Source organism: Brachyhypopomus gauderio, chromosome 21, assembly GCF_052324685.1.
Source record: "Brachyhypopomus gauderio isolate BG-103 chromosome 21, BGAUD_0.2, whole genome shotgun sequence".
In the NCBI taxonomy this organism is placed as follows: Eukaryota; Metazoa; Chordata; class Actinopteri; order Gymnotiformes; family Hypopomidae; genus Brachyhypopomus; species Brachyhypopomus gauderio.
The window spans coordinates 2,229,251-2,252,183 of NC_135231.1; the positions used below are offsets into that span (position 1 = coordinate 2,229,251).

The 22,933-nt window shown below is 39.4% G+C and overlaps 1 protein-coding gene across 1 annotated transcript in view; it reads left to right on the forward strand.

Moving 5' to 3' along the window:
• Positions 1-22,933, forward strand: part of cntn3a.2 (contactin 3a, tandem duplicate 2) — a 72,470-nt gene that overhangs the window by 4,830 nt on the left and 44,707 nt on the right. The window lies entirely within an intron of this gene.

The window sequence follows — 22,933 nt, forward strand, 5'->3', positions numbered from 1 at the left end:
CTTTTTGATAACCTATGATCATTTTAAAGGTGATTTTTATAAGGTTTATTTATTTCAATAAAGTTTAGTTTTTGGTGTGGCATTTGTGGCTTGTTTGTATTTTAGCCTGACATTTAATTCATTCAGTGTGAAGGGAATCAAACATCTGCTAAAAACTCACAATATTGTGTTCATTCTTTTCTTGGAAATTGGCTGAAAGGCAATTTAAAGCATGTCTAAATTTTGGCTTTTTGCCAAACCATTGTCAGCTCTTTGTGTGAATACCTAAACAGACATGATATTTCATGGAACATATGATGTGGCTAAATATTGGAAAATAATTCAGAACAAATGGATTTCCCAATAAATGAATCATTAGAACCACTGCATGCCTTGGCACAGGCCCACTTCAGAAGCCTGTACCTGACAGGGCGGGCGTTCAGAGCAGGTGTCCCAACATGCCTGCCAACACAGGCGGCGGGTTTACGTGAGAACGTGGATCCACCACTGTAAACGGTGAAAAACAAGGGCGCAAGAGAAAGTGCAACGAACGTGGGTTGATCCTTTAAGACCTGCGAGTAAAATGTGGTGTCTCCAGAGAGACTGGGATTTGCTGGGCTAAGCTACGTAATCACTGTAATCATATCTGAGATTTATAACACTACATTAGCACTGGAGTGTACTGACACATGAAGTATCTGAAGGTTTAAAAAGTGCTAGTGAACAGGGAAGAATTATTAATCACTGTGGCAGTACAGATGTGTCAGCTGTGTCAGCTTTGGGTTTTAAAGAGGTGGACCATCCAGAACCCAGACACATTCTTTCAGTTCATGAAGTCCTTCTGAGCTTTTATGAGAATTCAAAGGTTTTACTTGCAGAGGCTGTTTAAGGAAAGGAATATCTCTGCACTATAAGTCATACATTTAGACTACAGAACAAAGCTTATGCTCAACAATTCAGAAGCCTCTCCTCAGTTAAGGCGAGAGTATTTAGACCATTCTTTTATTTTTAAATAAAACATAGAACTATGAACACTGCGGATAGGTCTGTTATCTCAGGCTCTTTTTATTAGAATATTAAGAGCTTGGTATATATCTTAAGTTGTATGTGAAAGAAGCATCCACAGTCTTTATTTCTTATTTCACAGTCATCATATAGTAACAGTCTGGTGACCATACAGCAAAGAGTAATTCAAAGATGACCTTTATGACATCATATGATGTCATACAGCGTTTTAAAGGGCCATTTACAAACCTGAGAAAATCCAAACGAGCTGGATTTACCTGACATAAGAATGCTCATTCACAAGAAGAATTTACTAGACATAGCGCAACATAATTATTACAATTAAAGCAGTAGCATTGTTCCTTGAAAGAGGTTACTGGAAGCCAAGGCTTTAACAATAGTTATTATTAATTTTTCATTTAGTTGTGAGTGCCCCTTTTCTGTGCCCATCTGTTCTCTTGGTTATGGTTTAGGTTAGGAGGTAGTTTAGTGAATGTCCTTTTCATTTTACTTTGTGTGAGGATACTTTGGTGTCATAGGGTGGAGTTAATGTTTCTTTTGTTTGATGCATTGGCAAGAGGCCTACTCTGACATTGACTGTCTCCTTCTTTTGTTTTGGTATTTGTTTTCTTATGTTATGTAAGTTCTATTGTTATATCATGAAATGATAATGGGGAGCCCATCTGTATTTGTATTATGGTCCCTTTTAGCCCTTTTAGGTGAGCATGCGATCCTCGTCTCACGCAGGTTATAACAAGAGTCATGTAGTACACACACAAACTCACTTGCATCAAGATAAATGTATATCTAGATTTGGTTGTTGGGCATAGAAAATGCTCAGACCTGATGATAATCTGGCACTGCACTCATCAGTTTTTGTCTGATGCAGAATCACAGGCCCAAGGCCTTATGTGAATGCATGAACGCCACAGTGGTGGTGGGGAAATCCATGAGCCTGTAAAGGATAAAGTATTAACCATTTCGGTGCAAGCTACATTAACTACAAGTGCAAGACATCAAAGTAGCAGATTCACACACTGTGGGGTGGGGGGGGGGGGGGGGGGGGTCTGAGGGACGGTGGGTCAGGGAGGGGTGTTAAATTTTTTAAAATAATTATATAAAAGGGCCTCCACAATACCTCTCGCAACGGTCCCCCATAATTTGTGCTACGCCTCTTGATTCACAATTTCAGTAAGAACCATAAATTATAACATAATTTAAATGATTATGTTAAACAGTGCAGCGTGGCAGCGCAGATGTGGCTTTGATATTCCGCTCTGACTTGTGAACCCTTCAGCTTATCTTACTCGCATGCGATCCTTGCGAAAACACGAACAAGCATGAACACAAGCATGAAATGCTTGGAATCCCGAGCACAAAGCTGCAGTAGATCAAACCTCTGACAGCCCACTGACAGTCAGAACCTGTACTTCCAGTGGCCGGGAAGAGGGAACACAAGCTGTACAAAATATAGAGACATATTGAGTTACAGGACAACAACTTGGTGTCACATTTCAAGCGATGTTCACAAGAGCTGATATTGGTGCAACAAATTGTAGCAGTGTTATATATACATATATATAAAGTGCTGTTAGTTTGCGTGACTATACTGGGGTTAAATGCATCAGCATAAAAAACAATGTACACAAAAGTAACTGAAAGGAATGTGAAGTAATGCAATTAAAGCCGTTGCCATTAAACCGGTACAGACCAACAGTTTGGTGATTTGAATGTTTTTTCAAATCTCTCATAATTACAAAATGTCACAAACTTGTCATAATCATAAAAAGGTCTCATATTTCAGCAGATTCCTCTGCTGTTGCCCAGCTCTAACATTGCAAACAATGTTAAGTATGGTCCAGTTATGCTCTCAACATGCGCTCAACATTAGCTGAAATGGCAGATGTGTACCCAAATGTAGTACTGAATAAATACCATATGCCAACTTTGATCTATCATATGCAATTTGGTAATTACTTTAAAAGTTGTGAAGTATTCTTAGCCATTCCTTATCAGTATACAGCACATGGGGAACCGGGCCTCTGTAGCTGTTATAAGTATAACTCCTGTATCTGAGAAAAAAAGAGACTTACAGCGTCTATAATTTTCTATCCGATCATTCAGAAAACACCAGTGTATGTCTCAATTTACAGATATACTAGGTTTTGCTTCATCCAAAGAGTCAGAAAAGCAAAGTGGACTTGGCCATGATACAGTCTCACCTATGCCCTATAATATCATACAAAGCTCATCTCACTGACATTTTGAGCTATTTTATCCTAAACATATAGACATCTGCTGTAAAAAAGGGTAAACATTATAATGAAGGCTCCACTGGTCAACCCTTAAACCTCACAATGGATTTGGTGTACAAAAAGATGTGATCAAACAATCAAAAGGAAAAGAAAGGGTTGGTGGTCATATCACATTTGACAAACAGAGACCAGACCACAAAATAAGTCATTGATCTTTTCTGCAGTAGCACCAAATACAAAAATAAATATCCTCAGTAATGAGTGTTGAATAGAGTTTCTGCCACATACAGGTGCAGTCTGTTAATGTGGTCACCTGGAGCTATCCCTTTTCAATTCAATGAAGTCTATAGAACAATAGCTAGGACGACATGCCTTGAAATGGACAGATAAAAGTGCAATTATAATAAGATTATAATAAAATGATACCGAGACACTAAAGAATTGGTGTGTTGTGTAAGGCTTCATTCAGGCCTTTACTTGCTGGGAGATTCATAGACGATTCAAACTTTGACATCTTCCCAACATCATTATCTCCAGAGCATGCTACAACAAAGCCCCACACACAATCTGAAAAAATATTCACACATAACCATGTTCACAGGGTATTCATTATTCAGTGGAAACAACATCAGTATTCATCATTTGCGTTTGCCTGTGACAGTTTATGATTTGAAACCATAACGTAAGACGATTTCGCTTCAAGTCTTTTTGAGGCTTCACTGACGGCATTAGAAGAATGTCCACAGTAAGAGCAAGATATAATTTTGATGTCGTTTTGAGGTGGCAAAGACTCGTGGTCTAATTGAGCAAAGAATAGTGGCTGCTGAAATCCCACCAAAGCTGTTCAAACCGCTACATTTCTGAGCACCGCTCTTTCAAGCGTCTCTCATTAAAACTTTACACCTACCACAATGTTGACCAGAAGCGACCAGCCACTTCAAAACGTGCAAAAACTTGAGAGCTAGTTGTCTGAGCCCTGTCTAATGCCAGGATGTGCTCGCTGTTCGTTCCTTCACCCATTGGTCAGTTGCACTCAGTTGTACTAGACTTACTGGCTTGCTGACTAAACGTTTGACGGGCTGTATTGGGAATTACACCATGCAGTGAAAAGGGAACCCCTTAAAACATCATGCAGTCCAGATCTATTCATATTTAGGAGATGTGTGAATAAATGTTTGTTGTAGTCTGTGGGCCTCATTGGAAAACTATACGAGAGCAGATTTAGAGGGTTTGAGAAAGTTGAGCTGTGGTGAGAGACAGAGTGGAGAGGTGTAAATAAACGCTTCCACAAAAGTCAAGCAACGTTAGGTCAAACCTACATTTCCTATTCAAATCCAACTAAGCAGTCAGCCACTGAATACCTTGTGATTCACTCTGATGACAGATAAGAACACCATCGCATGAAGCCCTGAAGCACTAGCCTTCACCGAAATTAGCTTTAACACCCATTCTTTATAAAAAAAAAGGATATGGCAAAACAGCAGCACTTCAATCAGTTTTGTGTCTCACAAGGTGTATGTGTGTATCGTAGGGGGAATGCATATAAAATCCTTATTCTTTTCTACCACCTGTAACAACTTGTCAAGCCACAAAGCGCCAATTTAAAGTCATATAATAACAGGCACTGCTTTTCTAATGAAACGATATGTACAGAAAGCAGAAAGGGCTTTTCTTTCGGAGTCAAAGGACAAAGGTAAATACACGGACGTACAATTATGTTCAAATCTTCACATAGCAGGTTCGTCACATGTTATATTTCTCACTGCACAGCTGCCACTGTTGCCTAATAATGTTTTGCCACTTTGGGGGTGGAAAAAAAACACCTACAATTCTACACTGCAGAATCTATTTTTTTATTTTACTTTTTTTTTTTTTGCTGCTTTTGGCTAGGTTGTTTTCTGCAGTCTAGCTACAAGAAAACACGCCCTACGTTGTGTCTGTAAATGTCACTAACTGTATTTCACTCTCTAACGCCTTTACTCTGCTGAGCTGACCAACATTCCCCCATAATATTCCTATGGTAACATGTGGGTGACATATTCAGCAAAGTATGATGTTTGAGTTATATTTACGTCTCCTCTAGCCAGTGACTGACTCATTTGCATTTCCTATCCAAAACACAGTATCAAGCCTCATCTGTTCTCAGGGACGACAGACATGACTGAGTTGAAGGCCATTAAATCTGGTCCATTGTGCTGTATGAAGAAAAACAGAGGACAAGGACTTACAGGCTTATGAGTCACTTGATAGGAAGAGCAAGACGTCTTTATAGGGAGGACTTTATAGGGAGAGGAAGACGTCTTTATAAGGAGGACTTTATAGGGAGAGGAAGATTTCTGTGGCATTCCAAGCTTATACACAGCAGACAGGGTCTCAATGGGAGGGAGATATTTTACACATGAATAAAGTTCAAAAGTGTAGAAGGCATACATGTGAAATTACAATAATTGTGAAATGATAATAATAATCATCACAATAATCAATAATAAAGAAAAAACAGTGTCAAGTATCGGATAGTATCAGATAAAATATCTAAAATTGGCAGAATTCAAATTAATTGTAGTATGTAAAGCTAAATTTGCAGGAATTGTTAAAGTGATTGTTAAAGTGCTGTGTAAGTAACTGCTGAACTGTAACTAAACACCCCTCCTTTTCCTCAGATCAGAACATTTTTAGTCTATTCTCTTTCTTAGACCTTGGCTATAATACAATTGTGATCAAATGTTGACCTCTCCCGAGTGGTTCCCACAGTACTCAACACGTGCATGTCATTCCATTCAGGCTAAATGTCTGCTAAGCACTACAGAGGTCCTCATGATTTAATCTGAAACAGCGTGTGAGTGCGACATTATCAGCACTGTTCTCTCTAGTGGAACGTCCTGTGTCAGAGGAGATGAAATCATGCTAAATGGAAAACTTGTTTACCTCATATTCAGCTTCTGAAGGACATTATCAACTGGGAGTATTTTCATCTTAAATGTGTGGCCAGACAAGGAAATCAAGATGGAGGGGTAACTCTATATTGGGAGACACAGCGAGAGCTCTGTTGAACATGGCTGAATGGAGTGAAGACCCTCCAAGTGCCAGCAAACAGTGTCCATTTTTAGTGGGAGGAATGTGGACAATTGGCCCTTACAGTGGCAAAGAAGAAGGCAGCAGACACAATACAGATAGCCTAGAGGAAGATTGTGTGTGCGCAAATATATGCTCAAGTGTGTGTGTGTGTGTGTGTGTGTGTGTGTGTGTGTGTGTGTGTGTGTGTGTGTGTGTGTGTGTGTGTGTGTGTGTGTGTGTGTGTGTGTGTGTGTGTGTAAGTGCAAGCCTGTAAATGACAGCAAAACCCAGTTCCTCTCACTCCATAGGTGGTATCTGTATAGAACATTGTTTTCTCTTGTCAGGGGTGCTATAGAAATCTGTGCCAAATGTGTGAAGCTGTAATTAAATTAGCTATGGCCAGCAGGAGGAGTCAGGACCCTTCTTTCTCTTTTCTCCATTCAGGTGACAGCCAAACTAGGTAACGAAAATACCACCATGGGCTTGAACAAAAAGACAGCTGTTAAACTGGCAGTTGAATATATTCTGCATATTTAAGGAAAGAAATTAATATTCGTGGGGAAATATAATGACAGGAAGTTTGTATGCTCTCACAACAAAGACATTCATCATTCAGATATAAAACACACCATAATGAGGAAGCAGTGTACAGTTCAGTGTATGTTCAAGTTCTTCTGATCTCAAAGGCAATGGATTCTTTGGTGACAGAGCCTAAACAGTGTCTCCACAGTGTCTCCACAGTATCTCTACAGTGTTTTCCTATCGGTTGCACCAAAGGACAGAACGCCCTGTGTGGTGTGTTACTGTGGCAGAAAGCTGCCCTACATCACAGAATTCCCTGAGCGATGCCTTAGGCATGGTTCTATAAACCCCAAAAACAATATGCTGCCAGTACTATAGATAAGGCATGCATGAAAAATGCCTACATGTAAAGACAAGTCTTCTTCTGCACAATCTCCATACCAATTTTCATACTGCAACCTTCTCAGTGGTTTTATTGGGTCGAAAATAATGGTTTAAAAAGGCTAAATGGTTTTTTTTTTTACTGCAGACTGTTGACACTGTTTTCAATTTCTGGTTCTCTTCTGGTTCAAATCTACGTCTTATGAATGTGACTTATGTGAAAGCAAAATTGCAATGAAGCAATTATTTGCAGAACTGTTGTTGCTTCTGCTATTGGCAAGATATGCAAATGTAACTACAGTAATCAAAGGATATAATGCTATCACAGTCCCTCTACAGTATTACGCATTAAAATTCTAGAGGAAAACTTTTAAAAGCCCTTATGAATTACTTACAATGTAAGTCATGAATGTACAAATATCCAAGATTATTAAACAAGTGCCTTGCATGCTTTCTGAAAGATTAAAACAGTATTTCATCTCAAATGTATCTCTGTCTTAGATTCCCTGTTCAACACTATGAACAGAGCCAAAACCATGCACCATCAATCTATCATAGCAAATGTCATTAGTTCTCAATGAAATTCGCAATGTGAATCTTGTTTTGAGGTTTTCCAGAACATTAACTGACAGTCTTTTAATTAACATTTAATTAATGCAAAAATAAACATTAATGCTAGAACACTGAGTCTACATAATTAATTGTGAGAAGGAGCATGCCACTATACTTTTAAAGTGCTTTAAAAGGATGATCTTCCTTTAGTGACTAATGTGCTTAACTGCAGTGTTTATGGAGTACACACTGACTACTGACTACTAACTCCTCCTGAAAAAACTCCCTCAATCACCCATTACCACATTGGGATTCACCAGAAAGGGGTTTAGTCCTAAATCCATGCAAATAATTCAGATGCAGTCATTACTTACTAGTAAATCCTGAATAATTCTGCTGTGGTAGTAGGAAAGGTAAGGTATTTTACGGACTATAGGACTCCTCTTTCAAAGAAAAAATGCTAGGGTTATGTGCTACTGATGTGTAAATACTGGCTGAACAGAGAACTACATTTAAAGCCAAAGTGACCAAAGTAGTTATAATTATTTCTGACTGACTTTTTCAGGTTCTAACACTTTGCTGGAACATTGTCTCTCCATATTTTTGATGGTGAACCTGATGTGTTCTTCAAATTTTTATGATCTTCCTGCATTAGCTTTATGAATAATACTTCTTTAGAGATCAATTGATCTGCTCAGCCATATTCCACATCTGAGGATTTGAAAAGAAACTTGTCATATATGACATTCCTTAGAAAGATATTCTGTCATTGTATCTTATCCTAGCAATTTGGCTAAATTCCTCAGAAGTCATAATCCGGTTAGTCTTGCATGACATTCAGATCATAATCAAAAATAGCCAAACAAACAAACAAAAAAACGCAACGTTTACTAGCTAGATCTCCCACATTCATTCAATCACCCTCAGACTGAACTCTGTGTTAGGTGAAGATCCACAGAACGAAACAGCTAGGTCGATCACATCAAAGGAGAGTGGTTCGTAAACCACATCAAAACAAAACCCATGTGCACACCACAGTCTACCGGCAACAGTATCTATGAACAAAGTCATCAAAAGGGCGCAGTTTTGCCTCAACAGCGTACTGCAGTGGCCCAATCCTCGATTTGCCAATTACCCATTCCCAGTCGATGCCAGTCACAATGAAAGACGCTCGACCCATTGCTCCGTATTAATCCAAATAGACAAGTTTACAACACAAACCACAGCCACTGCTCTGAATGACTGCTCTGAATGAAATGTTGCCATTGCTTTATTTACCTACCCAACCTAGCATAAGACACAAGTAACCTAATATTAAAAGGTTTGCTGTAGAAAACTTTTGTAGTACTTGAGAAAGGTAGGTTAAGGTGTTTTAAAACTCATTATTAAAAACAGCTTTTCATAACTTGTTTTCTTTATCTGACAGTTTTACAAATTAAAAAAATACAGAATTATTTTCCACAATGTTTTAAACTTGCCAGTTCGAAAAGCCGGCAAAGTCAAACTTCTCCAGCAAAACATAAAGAGGTCTACTTTTAAGAAAGAGATCGCTTGAACACACTGTGGTTGTGTTTATGACTTATCGGCAAATCTGAATCAGTTTCTTCTCAATGTCAGCAAAGGATAAGAGCTACAGGGGCTACTGTCTGTACTAACACATTTAAGGTCCTAGGTCGAGCCTAACTTGAATAACTGTATGGAAGCACGTAGAGCTGGATTCGGACTGCCTCTTAGATTACTCTCCTCCTTTTTTGGTTGTTATTTGTTCTCTGTGTGCACCTATCCATCTTTCTTTCTTGGTGGAATTGTAATGTATTTGCGCCTTATTGTTTGTAACCTGCATCTATGTATGTTAACTTTTTGTTCAATAAAAAAAAAGAAAAGAAAAATGTGAACAGTGCTGCCCCGTATTGATACATATAAACAACAAGTGCAGCAATACACAACAGGGTCCATACTTGGAAACCCCCTAGTGTAGTAAGTAACCCATAAAACATCTTATTGTGCCCAAAAGAACACACTGGAACACGTTTAATGGAGGAGAAGACATTATCTTCCGGGTCTTAAGCCCCATAAGCCACCCCTCATCCACCCCTTGTCTCATGACACCGTTTCCTCTTGAAGTTGCCCGTGATTGAAGTAAAAACCGACGGTTGTCCGTGATGTACTACGTGTTGTAGGCTAATGTACGATGTACTGCGTTTTAATTGTTTTGTTTTACGTTATTTGATGTTTAAAACCGTTAGCCTATAGTTATCCAGTTAACAGGGCAAGAAAAGTGTTTGTTTCCGTAGAGTTCACAACCCCTTGAGGCAGGTTGTGTCTCTGAGGTGTGACATAGGAACTTCCTCGCGCTCCTTTTGCACGTGACCCTGCAAGTGCGAGCTGTTAGTGATTTGTATTTGGAAAGATTAGCACAAGCATTTAAGCGACAAATGAACAATATTGAGTGTTAATGTTTCAGAGACGTGTCCTTAATTGGAATTAATTCAATATAATTTTCAAGACCTTAGACAGTTACTTTAATTGTAACGGTTACTGTATAATCCGCATTAACGATTAAAATAAAGAGCGTGTGCTGACAACGTAAGTGATATCGCCACGCAAGTCGTGCGTCAGTAATGTTCGTTTTCCTGTCTTAATTACATTCATAGAAGAAGTAGTTACATTTTTTTCTCAGGCCACGAACGTCCATTCAGCCTCCGCCATACGTTTGTCTGCATATTAACACAAGGCTTTAGTGAATGCAAATTGCGCACTCTGAAGCCTCTGTTGTTAACCATCTTGAGGTTTTTGTATGGAGGGATTTCATGCATTCTTAGAAGAAAGTAAAATTTACTCCACATGTTTTTTTCCCCAGTGAGGGCTGTGCTCAGGTGAAACTTGCAGCAAAGAGAAATGACATTCTCATAATTTACCCGCATGAAAAGTTGTGCTCATAACAGAAGCACATGCATAACATATCTTTGCTACATCCATAACCCCATAGAAATACGCGTTAATGTGAGTTTCTTGTAGGACTTATTGAGTTTGAATGAGCTCCTCTAATTGTGGTTTGATTGCTTTTTAATTTAAGTACAGGGGGACATTCGTTGTCCAGTCAGGCGAGTAATTGCTCCTTCCGCTCACTTCACGCACTGCTTGAGCAATCCTGCTTTAATCCTAGCGCATATAGCAGCTAAATGGAATTCACAATTACAATATGAACAATCTCACTCACGCCACTGTAGCATCAGTTATCTATTCTGTAAGACATGATTGTATAGCTTACAAATGGGACTTGTCACTTTTCTTGGACGGACTATTTTAGGCACCAGTTTCCAGGGAGCAAGTAAGAATAAATCTGTCCTTAGATTAAAATGCGCAGTAAGTGGACTTGGTTGGTTAGGGTTAGGGTTAGGTTGTTTCATTTTGTTTTTGTTCAACTGAAATATATTTTTAGGCTGTCAAGATTAAGAACTTTAGGTTAAATGTGGATGTGTTTTGATACATGCACAGAAGCTGAAGTGGCACAAGTCTGATTGTTTCCTGGTATCAGCATTGAACAATTTCTGTGCGTTTTGTAGCTAATTAGTGTTGTTATTTTTCTAATCAGAAAAACTCTACAAAAGTTGACGCTCAAGAGTTTTAAGACAGATGCATTGACCTGCTCTTAGTAAGATGGCAGTGCCCCCTAGTGTATCTGTGCGGAACAACATGCCAACCTACAAAACATGCAGCGCACCTTACACAACTCCTTAGCTGTTACATATGATCCGTAGGCAGAGCTTTGTGTTGATATGTCAGACATTTCCCGCACTTTCTCTGCGGGGGAGTCATGGAATAAAAGGGTCCTCCGTCCAGAGAGAGTGCTCGAGGCGGCGAGAGAGAAAGAGAGGAAACCCCGCAGAGGTAGCTGACGCTAGCCAGCGCTTCTCCTGCTCTCATTAAAAGCACGCGCACAGCCAGTGGCGCCTGAGTGCTCGAGGTCTTGGCAGGACTGCGTCCTTTGAAGCCTGTGGCACTGTGGTGTGACTTGAACAGGCGAAGAACACTGAGTGAGAGAGAGTGTGTCTTGGCGTTTTGGTTTTGAGGCATTTGCTTTTTAAAAGCTTATTTATCTGACAAATTATTTATTTAACTTGGGCGCTCTCGTCATAAAAAGTTTTTTTTCCCCCAAATGTCCTTGTCAAGCATTATAAAGCTGTTCAGTCCCTTTGAACTGTAAAGCTGTTTTAAGGAAAACTTATCTTTTCAAATGTAAATAGGACCGTTTCTGTTAACACTTTTAAGTTACTCCATATTTTTAAATAAATCAGTATTATTAGAGAGGCTAGCGAAGCAAAATGGGTTGATCGAAATGGTCGCTGAATATCTGGTGGAGTGTGTCTGCGCTAAAATACTGACTGTGACTTTAAGTGTCTTTCATGGGGCTCCTTTGACAGAAGACAGGGGTTGTGTGTTTTATAACTTGTGTCCTCCACATAAACTTACAGTAGCCTACTTTAGTATTCTTTCAGTTTTCTTACAGGTGCGCTGATGCTACACGATGTCCACTAGAGGGCACCCTCAAATTTTTACTTCATCATTGGTGTTGCATGCATTATAAATGAATATTCTGGAAGAATGTATGGAGCTATGGAGCTAATGCTGCCAAAACATTGTAAACAAACAGGACATATTCTGTAACAAGTTGTTCTGCATTTGTTTGAGTCACATATGAATTTACTATCACGTTTTGTATTTGTAAGTCATGTTTTTCTGTTGTAAACTGCATTGTGTTTGTTTGCAAATGATATGTTTACAGGACAGCAGTGGCATGGACAGACATTCTGGGGGGCAAGTGCTCAGGGGGGAAAAGTGCACTTTTTAGCGCACGTAAAACACTTCATTATAAAAATAATTACACGCACATGTTGAATGAAATTTGACTTTTATTTGTAACATTCTCTAAACGTGAGTTTTCAATGGAAAAAAGTCACACCACCAACTGATAAAATCCATATCCAATATTAACTATGTACAGTCATTGTTAAGTCCTTCAGTTAACTTCTGTTTATAGATTTGCAAACTCTACCTTAATTATTTGTATGTGGTCGTCCTCACGTTATCTATGATTGATTTGGGCTAGAGTGACTAGTTTATCAGTTGACCAGTCGGCTAAAAATGCTTAGTAGTTTGGTGCTGTATGAGACATTTTACTGCACAACAAAATGATTTCACGTTGGGCTTAGAGGGCAAACGGTACGATTTGACTTGATGTGTATGTGACCTGGCTGGTGGGGACGGGAGAAGAAGTCTATCTGTGACCGTGTGTGCTGTGCTGAAGACGCTTCCTTCCACTCGCTGAACTGAACTGCTGCAGCGCATCTGGTGTTAAAGGAAGAGAGAGGTCGGGTGTGTGTGAGGTGGTGGCTCATTTCAGGGCATTGTTTTTAATCGCTCAGGTTTTCAAAAGATAATTTCAAACCGACCTCAGTAAAATGTTAATAATAATAATAATAAATGAAGTTTCAAAAGTGCACTTTCATTGATAAAGGGCAGAGTTGGTGGTGCTTTAGCACTGATGTCTATTTCTGCACGCTTCTGCAGGACAGTCCTGTTTGTTTACGTTTTGGCAGCATTATAGCTCCATAGGAATTATACTGCACACTGTATGTTTAAATGTGTAAGCAAAATATGTGCGAACTTCCCAAGGCCTTTTTCTGCCAAACTGAGAAAGGCTGTGGAACATCAAGCTTTTTTCCCCTGAAATACTGTACATATATGTCTAAAGAGGTATGCAGTTGTCTTTCACTTTGCTATATGAAGTTTTACAGTACATACTCGCCTTCTGGGGACAAAACATCTCAATGGATTTACATATGTTACATGCAAATATACATGAGTTACAGTAAATACAGAATACATTATTTTGTAGGAAAAGAGACAGCAGTGACAGAGAATATATCCATACATCACATGCAGGGGGCTGCAAGGTAAATCTAGACTGCTTGTTTGCCAGAGATACTGCACTGTGAATAAGGCTGAACTGCTGCTTGCTGGCTCTGGTTTTAATGGACCTGCAGCGTTTCTCCGAGGGCAGAGTGCGGAACCGTAGCTGTGGGAGATGAAATGCTCTCTTGCGGACCTGCTGAATCACCCTTAGGAGAAAACGGGCACATGCATCCTGCTGCTTTTACTTCAAGGCCATTCTTGAAAAAGGTGCAGGGGGTAAGGGGGGTCCAGGAAGAAGAGGGTGTGTGGCAGACCACAAGGCTTCTGAGTTTCCAATATGGACTACGGGCTTGTGTTCCTGTTCAGCTTTCTCTGCTCTCTCCTTTGCTTTACTGGACTTCTACTGCATTTTGATTATGCCCCCTAAATAAGCATAATGTTCAACAATTAAATAACTTTTATTGATTTTATTCTTACCTATGTCACATTATTCACTCTCATTACCTTTAATCTCAGTTGTATTAAACGTCACTTATGTCATTTTCTTTGCCTACTGAATCCTATGTCAGAAAAGTATTAGTGGGTAAGCAGTGGACGTTGTTTCCAAGAATTAATCACTGTAAATCTTTGGCTAAAGAGCAACCAAAATCTATGGAAGTGTGCTCATCCAAGCTTGAAAAAACAGCTGAGCACATTATTAACCAAAACTATTTCATCAGAGAGGGAAAAATCACAGCCAACCAGATCTGTCTGATTTAATAACTAGCACAATGAAGGGCTTAGAAGTTAATTATTCATGTACAATGCAAATACAGGAAATGAATATTCATGCTGTAACAGAATGAGTGTCCAGGTCTGTGTCAACCCCTTATGAAAATCATTGACGTGTTTAAGATCGGATAGAAATCCTTATTAGCAGTGGGGAGACAAAAGGCAAATCTAGGACGAGTTTCTAATCTGGCTGTTGTCTGCTTTTCTCTGCTGAACAGGACCACCAACACTGTTACTAATTCCTGATAAGCCTAATTAGGTCTCTTGCTTGGAGGTAGGCTTTGTGCTAATTCTACCAATCAGGAGATTTATATAATGACCACATGACCATTTAGAGCAAGGTAAGGCAGAGTGCTACAGGGGCTGTGCTTTTGCGTCTGCTTTACAGATACACACCGCCTACTTCCACTTGTTACAGTAAAATACAGGGGATTTTCTGGGGATCTTCTGAGATGTGTCACCTAAGGGTAAGAACTTTAGTTTATTTTAGTTTACAAAATCACAGAAAAGCATGAAATCAGTGAAAAAATATTTGGTAAAATATATTTCATATATTTGATTTTGATTTATCAAATACAATACAATTAAGCTATAGATTTATATATTGTCCAAATAGACAGCATATATATATATATATATATATATATATATATATATATATATATATATATATATATATATATATATATATATATATATGAAAACAAACACTAAAGGCACTAAACACTGATGATTAGGGTCCTTGTCACACTCACTGGAAACATGGGCTGAGGATCACACACTGTCTTATAAACTTTCAGGCCAGTGGGTTATGAGTTCTAGCACAGATTCTTATTTAAAGGCTTGAGAGTCAGTAAAATCTGAGTAGGTTGAACTAGCATTCACAGTTCACATCAAAAGCCATCATGAGCCGCTGATGATGTGATTCAGCACAAACGTGAATGACAGCAAGAATAAAGCATCTGGCCCTCTCCATTAGTGAAGGAACACTTCAGGAGCAGATGAAAAGGCCAAAGAGGTACCAGGTCAACATGCAAGGTCATAAAACCTTTTTTTTTTTTTTTTTTTAATTGGAGTTTTTCATGGACTCCAGTTTAAAGAGACCAGGGTTAGTCACTAAACTTGCTTTCTGTAATAGCCCCCAGATCACTAATACAGATGTTTACCTCCAGTAACTGTTGTGTTGTGGTCAGAAAACAGAGAGCATTTACCTATTTCTGTTTAATAATGTTTAGTTATTACAGTTTCATAAGTTCATTGAAAACGAATTCTTCAATTATCTTGTCTGTAAAAGGGCCAATCTAAGTTGCTATTTTTATGATAGACTTAATTTTTTAATGACTTAGGAAAACGCCTGATTGAGGTGTGCTTTACACTATTTACAATAAACCCATTTCCAGGCAACTGAAAACCTTTTATAAAACCTTTTATAAGATAGAAAGTGAAGGAGGTTTAGGTGCCACACCATTTCCTCAAGAGGTTTACGATCAATAGCACTAAATTGAGAAATAACTGTTATGTTGTTTCTGTGTAGTGATAGGTGTGGCTGGTATCATTATTTGTCAGGAAGTTTTGAAAGCCTGTCTAATATTTTTTATTTTGCCACTGAGGAAACATGCAAATTCATTACACTTGTTGACAGAGAGGATGGGATTTTTTTAAATCAACAGAGGCAGAGCGTTCTGGTGTTGATATTGAGGACAATGAAACCGGAGAGCACTGTCTAGCCATTTTAAAATCTAGACTGTAGGTATGAGGCCTTTTATAAAGGTTCTAGTGAATCTAAAGTTTAGCCTTTTCTCCAATTATGCTCAGTTCTCCTGAAACCTTTTCAAGGTTTATGCTGCTGTTACTTTATGCTGGTTTCTGCTTGCTAATGATGTCTGTACATGTGCTCAAGCATCTTTAAGAATTTAGGCCTCTCTTCAAATGAGTCACAGTGGTCTCCCAAAACAATGTGCAGGAGCAGACAAACCAAAACTAAGACAGTGTCTTCACCCTTTGGCCGTCACAATGTGTAGTCATGACATCATGTTGAAGTATGAGAAATGACACTTGTGAGTGAAAGAATCATGTTTCAAATACAGACAAGGAGGTCTGAACATCAGATCACAGTGTAACGCTACGGTGTTATCACAGCTCAACACAACATCAGATCACAGTGTAGTGCTACGATGTTATCACAGGTCAACACAACATCAGAGTGCAGTATAATGCTCCAAAAAGATCATCATTGCTTGGTGTTATGCTGTAGCCTCTGTAGCGCTTCATAGAACCAAATCCAAAGCTGAACATAGGCCTTCACCATTCACTGAACCATTCTCTGATTGAACCATTCTCTGAACCATTCACTGAGCCATTTTCTGAACTGTTCACTGAGCCATTCTCTGAATGAACCATTCTCTGATTGAACCATTCTCTGAACCATTCACTGAGCCATTCTCTGAATGAACCATTCTCTGAACCATTCACTGAACCATTCTTTGAACCATTCACTGAGCCATGTTCTGAACTGTTCACTGAGCCATTCTCTGAATGAACCATTCACTGAGCCATTTTCTGAACTGTTCACTGAGCCATTCTCTGAATGAACCATTCACTGAGCCATTTTCTGAACTGTTCACTGAGCCATTCTCTGAACCGTTCACTGAGCCATTCTTTGAACCATTCTCTGCAAATATTGGAGATACATTTGGCTTGTCTTGGTGCATTAGCCAATTGTCTGCACACATTCATTAATGCATGTCTGTTTATTTACACCCATGAGCAATTACAATTAACAAATCATTGTATGGTATATTTTTAGAGGAGAGGAATTATTGGGGAATTGGGAGTAAGAATTACTGATGTGCCTATGTCCCAGAGGTAAAAGGCTTGCGACCAGAATTTTAAATCGTGCCAAGATCCTGGATTCCAGGATACTGGGAAATGATCGTAAGTATGCTGTTCAAATTTGAATTCACTGTAGCTTCTTTAAACACGTGTCTCCATAGTAACATGACAATATTCCAGTTTTGCATGATGCAGCCAAAGGTCAGATAGTGTATGGCCAAGACACTGAGTTTCCTCAAACTTCTCATCTCTGAGAAATTCTTTAACCATTTATAAAAAGTGACAGAAGAGGTGGAATCGATTTTTATGGTGAAAAATTGATTGTGTAAAGCCACAAATCTCTGCTGCCAAATCATAAGGTCTCTCTTTTTTCCTCTCTTATGTCTACCCTGGATTGCTATTCCATACCTTGGTCTCAAAATAAATAATAGATCTGAAACAGGCCAGCTGTGTTGTGAAAGATATCGTTCAGTGCTTATATGATCCAGCACAGTTTTAAGTAGCAGATTTTTTATGATTGTTTGCAGGAATTGTGAGATCTATAATCTGTGACCTTCAGGTGCATGCCTACATAAAGACACATTGTCATATACAGTGTGATTACTATGTAAACAATAATCATAACTTCACATTTCTTCAGCTCTTAGTAAGTTTAAACCACTTTGCAACATTGTGTATTCCACAATAACCTTCCTTCAAACTGGGAGAGGGGCTTGACGGATGCCTTTCTGCGAGGAACGCACTGAATGCTGGTTACCCTTGCACAATACTTGTCTTTTATGATTTGGAGAAGTGTCTGTGAAGGTACATGTGGATGGAGGAGCTCATCTGCATATTTTCCGGGCAAGAATTGCCAGGTGACTTAACAGCTGCACAACACAGAAGGCCAACAAAGCACAAAGGCAATTCACGATCATATATGGTCCTTCAGCGCCGCTGTCAGAAAGCTTTTAGTGTCAGCCTTTGGGTAAATACTTCAAATGAACTCCTCCATGCATGGGGAGGCAGAGGGGCAGCGTACGCACCTCGATTGACAGCTAACCGACCACCTGGTAACCTCAATTTGAAGATCCAAGTCTGTAGTGTAAAGGATTGTGGTAATGGGTTGGGTAGGGACAAATTATGCAAGTAACCCTTCCCAGCACTGGATCCTACAACCATCAGTGTATTCAAGAACCTCTTCACAAGTCATGAGACAAAATAAGATTTCACTAGGTTTTTTATAAAAAGAGACAAAGGAAAGATTTTCTTAATATTAATGTTCAATTTGTATCAAATAAGTCTCTGGAACAATATGGCCTTCATTCCACACCCACAGTAGAATTTCTCTGAACAGCTGGACGAATATCTCAGTGAGAGACAGTGAGAGCTTATAATGCTCACGCCAGTGTTTGTTCATTCAAAGCTGTCCATCATTGCAATCAAACTGCGAACAAACAACTCAAAAGACCACATCATCTCCTGTATATAAGAGTCAACATTTCATTTCCCCCATGCACGTACAGGAAAAGTCCTTCTCAAGCAAAGGAATTTTGCCAAAAGAAGTTGACTGCACCACAAATATATAAGATCATATAAGATATATGACATGTAAGATATAAGTTTTTGAGCAAAATAAAGGTTTTCTGAAATAGTTCATCCTATCCAGACATGCTCTTAGGAACTTGATATTGACACATTGGAGGCTGAAAAACAAGCGGGTCAGCAACTGCAGTATTAAATAATGTTTTGAAATGTCTAAATCTAACTGGAACTACAGCAACTGCAGTATAAAATAATGTTTTGAAATGTCTAAATCTAACTGGAACTACAGTGTACAGAATTGCATAACAGAGAAGTAGAATTTGGTTCCTTGGATGTCAAACACTTGATTATTTCTCCCACTGTGATGTCCAGCTGGGCAGACTCCAGTTTTCACCTTTCTAGCCATCATTTGTTAGATTGCTGGGAAATTCCTCCTCTGCAAAACGTTCTGTTCACCCTTAAGACCTGAAGTTCCTGAAGTGCTGAAATAGTTTTCACATTTAGGGAATCTGGAGTCTGGAGTGCAGTCTTTCGCAGTTCTGATCCTAAAATACCCCAGCACTGCAAATGTTAACATTTTGTCTCTTCTAACACACCCATTTCATCCTCATGAAGAGCTTGTTAATTAGCTGATGAGTTGTGTCAGGTGTGCCCGTGGTAGAGTGTGTACACACTTTATGATTTGGAGCTGCTGACTGCTGATTTCATAAGCAATATTTCCCTATGAATATTTATGCGTTTTCTAGCCATGCCTTTGGATCACTTTTTTAAAAATATTTCCATTTTGCTTGATGTGTCTGACAGTGCAGCATTTCACTGCACTGTCATAGTTGACTCACCTCTTTAGCTGATTGACATGGGTGTGCGGGAACAGGGAAACCTTTAAAACCTAATGCAGGGGCACTGGAGATGCAGGAATGGGGCTCTATTTTGGGTACCATCTTCGGGTGATGCAGCTCAGTGCTTATTTCAAGAACTCGTGACTATCTTCTCATTCGCTTTTCATTCACACGACTTTATAGCCCCAGCTCCAGAACGTGCCTCTAAAATTCCTCTGAAACTGCTTAGTGAAAAAGCTATTGGTTGACAGCATGCAGGGGTGTCATGGCTAATCGTTATAACATACTTGTCCCTTAAGTAGCTGATAAGAATCGAATCATATCCAGTGACTTAAGTGCAGCTCTCTGTCTCACACCACAGACTTTGCTTGCGGCCCTCACGAATATTCGGCATAAGCTTCATGGCTTTTATGTGCTGAATATTTCATAAAACATATGAGTGATGACAACATTTGTGTTAATTGCTTTTCACAGTTCAAACGCATAAAACCAGACGCTTGGATAAAATCAGGTCATGGGTGAACAGTCAAGCTTCTCGGAAGTGCAATCTGGGATACTGATAATCAAAGGAGTTCATGTTTTTATGTATTTATCCTCCTTGTTCCTTAGTGTATGTGTATTTGTGACATGTAATATTTAAAAATATGCACATGGAGAATACCATGCAACAATGTGTGCCATATTAAAGGTTAAATACAACCTGCTACCATTTTGAGTCTCAATTGCAAAGGGAAATTAATCTGCTTCAGTTTGCTGATACTTCTGTATGGAGTAAGAAGTTTGGAGCCTCTTGGTCCTCCATGACTCCTCTCCTTTCTCCTGTAGCCCCAGGTCATTTACAACAGCTGCGTTTCATAATTAGGACGTATAGTAGTCTACACTCATGTTTCTCGAGCTTGCGTCACACTCCTGTAACGTCTTTACATGGCGTGTGGTAACCCACAGCGTCTCAACCGGGATTCTAGTTTTGTCCCAGCAGTGCGAGTTTGTTTTGTGATTGTTTATTGAGGACTCCGAAATGGGATTCGCCCCTCCGGTTTCTCCTTGAGCCGATTCTCATTGACTGGAGCAGAGATGCTCAGTGTTATCGTTTCAGCACATTACTGCATTGATCCAGCGCTCTCTGTACTGATTATCTTCCCTTGCATGATCATTGCACTGCAGTAAACATATGGCTAACCACCGAGGTCCAACAGCGAAGCGTGAGGAGGGAGGCCTGCAGAAAATGGGAAATGAAATATTTATCCTTTCTGCATTTTCAGTTGTTGGTCCTCTTCGTCAGTGGGACTATGATCCGTCTCCACAAACAGAGATGAATAATTTAGCACTGGTTAAATAATTGGTCTAGCATCAAGGCACTGACAAGTGAGATGCCCATGTGAATAAAGGAAAAAAGATGGGAGTGGATGCAGTGCGGGCGGAACACACAAGTGGTGTGAAAACAGACAGCGAGGATGGGACTCAAACATTAAACACACACCACACATAGACAGGCTCTTTTATTCTGTGGACTCTGTGGAGATTCCACATATCTTACTTGTGGAAGAAAAATGAAAAACATATTAAACAAGGAAGAATGAAAATATAGTCTGTGGCCATAACAAGGTGTCTGGGCTGAAAAACTCATTAAACAAATTTAACAAAAATTACTTTTCACTCCCTTATACTACATAGCAACAAAGACTTTTACAACCTTCCAAAAGTCTAAATGTGTTTGAGAATGTCATTTTTATTCTCCAGTAGGTCTAAAATTGTGCATTCGCCTTGACAAAATTGGGATATTTACCACCAGATTTCATTTACCTACAACACAGAGAAAAGATTTCAATTAGGAACAGCTTGATTAAATCTCAATTAAGTCGAGTCAGTGAGCCCTGCCTCTCTACCCCGCATGTTGCGTATTGAATCCCAAGGCCAGATTGACATTTGGATGCATTTCAACGTACCACCTGCTTCCCTCTCATTTTCGTCACTGTAACGGGGACACGCGCGCAGACGGAGCCATGGTCTGCGCAGAATAAGTTATCACCAACCATTTTATCACAAACCATGTGGTAGCCGTGTGCCCCGCAAGACTGCTGCTAACTGTCTCTACACAGCCACCAAATTCTGTCATCCGGCTCAAAAACGATTTATGTCCAACCAGAGCACTCCAGTCATTATTGGCCGCCATGGACTCTTGTGGAGCTGGGAAGCTACATTCAGCCTACTAGGGCCATAATGGACCCCTGCACCATGGTACTGCGTCAAGCAATAAAAGGTACACATAGCCATTAGTCTTATGCAGGACGACCTGCAGCAGCTAGGATAATGAACTAAGGAGATGGTTAGGGTACCCTGAGGAAATAAGGTTCCTTCAGCAGTGGTAAATTTACCATAAGAGACAACTGGCAAGAGAAGTAAAGCTTTCAAACTGACAAGAAGGAAAATAAAGAACTCAGTAGTGACGAGAGACAAATGAAAATAGAGCAAGTATGCGTGTGCAGATATGGAGGGGCTCTAGGTACATGCACAAATGGATGTACTCACTTGCGGTTTGACTTTTCAGCATTTATGAAAGAAAATTAACTAACAACGTCCTTGTCTGACTAAGCAGATCTCTCAATTACAAATTCCTCCAAACACACAGCACAAACTACAGCAAAAGCTGGAGGCAGAAACGCTGTTGTGACTCCATCAGAACCGACTACACCTGTGAAGGCAGTGATCTGGGTCCTTTACCACATACAATGGACAGAGTCTCTTCCTTAAACTGAGGTTCCTGATGATAACAAGGTGACAGTGCTGAGTTATTAGCAAGCATGGCTAAGATATAATATTGATAGTTCCACCCCTTTTATTAGATAATATATTTTATAATTGCATAAGAAGAAATTGTTTCCAAATTATCGTATGCATTTTTCTCTAAATATAATTCTCTAAAGGCATATTACTCTATATACTCAATTTGTTTGTTTATAATACTGTAGTGGCTTCACAACCCATATAAGGAAGATGGAGAATCTAATAGATCACACACACACACACACACACACACACACACACACAGAGTTCATACTCCCTGTCCACTGATGTTGTTGACTAAGGTTTGTTTACACTGTTAAGGTTTCTGTCCAGCAATGCCAAAATGGGTGAAGGCCAAGGCCTTATATCAATTTATTTTTTCATGTTACTCTCCTCCAGATGGTTTGACAGCTATGCCAAGACCCGATCATGCCTCCACAGAGATATCACCCCCAGACGACGCTTAAATAAACTTAAGTTAAAGGCAAGTGAAGTAATTGGTTGAGCAGAGTTTCTAGT